This window comes from Elephantulus edwardii, unplaced genomic scaffold (genome assembly GCF_000299155.1).
Source record: "Elephantulus edwardii isolate Elephantulus edwardi_28Jun2011 unplaced genomic scaffold, EleEdw1.0 scaffold00234, whole genome shotgun sequence".
Lineage (NCBI taxonomy): Eukaryota > Metazoa > Chordata > Mammalia > Macroscelidea > Macroscelididae > Elephantulus > Elephantulus edwardii.
The window spans coordinates 4,337,771-4,341,855 of NW_006399984.1; the positions used below are offsets into that span (position 1 = coordinate 4,337,771).

Genomic DNA, 4,085 nt, shown 5'->3' on the forward strand with positions numbered 1-4,085 from the left:
AGACGCGGCACCGTCGCAGCCTCCGCTCGCGCGCAATGCACCCTGCCGACAGCCACCACCACTACTTCGCCAAGATGTACTGACCCTTCAGTTGCCGTTCTATCGCTGCATAACTGCCGCCGCCGCCGTCGCCGCCGTCGAGCATCGGAGCTAGCCTCGTACTGCCTCCACCAATACTAGCTCACCTTGCTGGTTTAAACTCTGCGTGTTACCCAGTCGCGCGCCTCCGTCTAACAACGCTCCGCCTCCTTCGCTGCCTCTTTAACGGTGGCTTGCTTTTGCACACGGTACTCAGAGGCGGTGCTCTAGTCCCAACACCAGCGCGTTTGTACATGAGGTGCACGCTCCAGATTCAGACGGACAGACGAGTAAGCCAATGAGAACGGACACTGGGCAGTAGTGGCCGAATGAAAAGATCCTTCACAAGAAAAGTGGGCGGGCAACAGTGAAAGACCCCGGTTTGAGGTGGTGCTTTTCTTGCTGCGGGTTGCAACGTCATTTGAGGTTTGAGTGGCTGTGGGAGCTGAGAGCTTGACTTTTTACAGTTTCTCGCAGACTTGTGATTTCTTGTCTTTAGCCAGAATTTAAGGGGTCTTAGATGCCAAGCTTTGGAGATTGCTGTTGTCGGCAGCATTCCGGCTGATTTCTTGCTTTTTTGACACCTGCTAGCCTTCATCTCCTCTTTCCAAAGCTCCTAGTACCCGGGCTCCTGGAAGGTTCGCTTGGCTCCGCTTTGTTTCCTACTGTCTATTAGATTGAAAAGTGAGTGAAATTCCAGTCTACAAGCAGAGCACTAGAAAAGGGATTTGGTTTCCCCTTGATGCCATGAGCAATACTTTGACTCCACCTGGAGTATAGTAGATATTTTCATCTTTTTCGTTGTCCGTTTCTGCAGTTTGAATTGCTGAAAAAGTTTAGATCTAGCGATGACTTTCTCTAGAATATTATAAATTATTATGATTGATTTAAACACTTAGCACTAGGATCCTCGTTTTCCCTCATTCCAGAATGATAAGCCATTGTTGTGCTTACATCTTGAGGGAATAACACTAGAATCTGAATCGGAAGTGGTCTCCGCCCAGAGTGGTTAAAACCGCTAATAATGAAGATAGAAGCCTGCATCCTTAAATGTTTCCTTTGATTTACACCAGTTTTTAGTATTCTTTTATAGTATTGCACACATGACTCTGTACCTTATCTACGGGGATTCAGTAATGAAGAAAAGTTTCTGTTTTCATGGCAATTTCATCCACAGCCTAGAATTTCGTATATTTATGATTAGATAGACAATACTGCCCAAAAAGTTTGAAGTGTCTTTCTTCTGAGATGGACTCAAGTCAAACCCATTAAAAACAAAACAAAACAAAAAAGCACAACAACAAAAAACTAAAAAAAAAACCACCCATCTTGAGGAAGTGACACAATAAGAAAGTTAACTTTGAATTCTGGAAGGGGAACAGGATAAGCTTCTAAAAAACAGGTTGCAAAATCACAAATGAAGTTATAACTGTAAAGAATGTGGGTCCAGTAGAGGTATTAGAGCAAGCCATGTCTAGGACTTGAAAACTAGGTAGAATTAATTCACAAAGCAGTTGTTAGATGCTTGCTGTCAAGTGGGCTCCGAGACATGGCAACACCACATACCCCAGCATGTTACCTAGCCCTGTGTCTTCATGGTAGGGCTGAGCCCATTGCTGGCCGGCAACTGTATATTTTGAGTACCTTCTAGAGGACACACCATCTAGCACTGCATCAGACCATATTCTGTCGTGATTGACAGAATTTTGGCTGATTTTCAAAAGTTGATTACCAAGCTTTTCTTCCTATTCTATTGCAATGTAGAAGCACCAATGAAATTTTCATCATGAGTTACCTTGCTGGTATATGAAATATCAGTAGTATCCCAGCAATATGCAAGCCAGCAGAGTAGAACAAATGGATAGATCGGTGGTAGCAATAAGTAGAAGCCATTGTCAGTTTCTGTTCCTTTTGTGTTTCTAAGTGAACATTATCAGTCTACCAAGACTTTTATACCAAAGTATAAAACCAATTCTGTCATTCCTTTAATAAATCACTGTTTGAAGGCTCTATGTTTGGTACTAGAGATTCCATGGTTAGCAAAATAGGCATAGTCCCTGCCCTTATGTCTCTTTACAGTAGGAGTTGTATTTTAAAAAGGTATACACACATGAATTATAAGTGTGTTGAAAGAAAATAATAGGGTGCTTTCAGAGTTACCACTTAGGATTCGAATCATCTTGGAAATAAAAGGAACAATGTGAGAATTCTTTGATCAATACATCTTTTTTTGGCTGCTGCACAGGAACCTCACTTTTTTTTTTAAGTTGTCAATCTAGTTTGCTTGGATCTACAATCAATACGTATGGTAGTTGTAGTCAAGAAATCAAAAGACCATGAACAGGGAATATTTTCCCATTTAGTTTGGTCTCTTATTGTTTCTGACCCACCTTTTACTGTTTCTTGTGCTAGTGTTTTATGGCTATCCTTAAAAAGGTCTTTAGTGTCTCTAGTTAGATTTATACCTGAGTATTTCTTCTTGTGGTTGGCTGTTGTAAATGGTAAGATGGACCAGCTTGGGCCACTTTGAATAAGAGGATCATATGATATACTATGCAGGGAATGACAAACAGAAGAAGAATGGTGTTGCATTCGTAGTAAAAATGTCAGTTTTAAGTTATATCCTAAAATACAATGTGGTGATTAATAGGATATTATCCATACATGTAAAGGGAAGACTCGTTAACACAACTATTATTCAAATATATGCCCCTACATCTTGAACCAAAGAGAAAGAAATTAAAAATTTTTACCAAATCTTGCAGTCCAAAATTGACTAAACATGCAATCAAGATGCGTTAATAATAACTGGTGACTGGAATGCAACAGTGAGAAACAGTGAAGTTGGAATAGTAGTTGGAAAATATGGTGTTGGTAATGGAAATGAGGCTGGAAATAGAGTGATTGAATTTTATATTTACAATGATTTATTAATTTCAAATACCTTTTTAAAAAATATATAAACAGCCACTTTACACATGGATCACACCTCTTGTCATAATTAGACTGGCAAATATAGCTAGAAAAGCATGGCCAGGAAAGATCAAAATAGGTAAAAGAGACTGTCTAAAAAGAAAGCTCCTATGTGCATGAAAAACGTTTTCCAATAGAGTGAAAAGAAAACCTAAAGATTGGAAAAAACATTTGGCAATGACATTTCACACATGGATCTCATAATAAGAATTTACAAGATACTACAGCGCCTCCACTAGAAAAAGACAAGTAACCTAGTAACAAAATGAGCAAAAGACATGGAAAGCCTTTTCACAAAGACATTAAGATGGCCAACAGACACATGAAAAAATGCACAAAATAACAGGCCATCAGAGAGATGCAAATCAAAACAGCATTGAGATACCATCTCACCCCAGTAGCAGTAACAAAGCATAATAGGACAATAAGTAATAAGTATTGGAGAGGATATGGGTAGAATGGAACTTCCATGCACTGCTAATGGGATTGTAAAATGTTACAACCATTCTGAAAGGCAGTTTGGAGTTTCCTGAAAAAGCTAAATTTAGAAATCTCTTAGACCCATCTATTGCATTACTAAGAGTGTACCCCAAGGAAATGAAAACTGAGACACAAATGGATATATGAACACTTATGCTCATAGCAATGTTATTCACAATAACAAGAATATGGAAACAGCCCAAATGTCCATCAGCAAATGATTGGATTGAAAAATTGTGGTATAGTCACACAATGGAATACTATGCAGCAGGAATGATTTTGTAAAATATAACATGGGGGAATCTAGAGAGTATTATGCTATCTGAACTAACTCACTCTCACAAAGACAATCACTAAGTTCATTATGATAAAAATAAAAGAATAATACATCAAAGAAATAATCCATCATGACCAAGTGAGATTTGTAATAGGTATGCAAGAAGAGTATTGAATGTGCCCTGGACTGCCAAGAAAACAAACAGATTCATCCTGGAGAGGGTTAAACCAGGCTGCTCCTTGGAGGCAAGGATTCTGAGGCTTCATCTGACATACTT

The 4,085-nt window shown here is 39.2% G+C and overlaps 1 pseudogene; it reads left to right on the plus strand.

Moving 5' to 3' along the window:
- The first annotated feature begins 332 nt into the window (after positions 1 to 332).
- The window catches only part of LOC102869815, a 36,533-nt pseudogene continuing 32,780 nt past the window's right edge, over positions 333 to 4,085 (plus strand).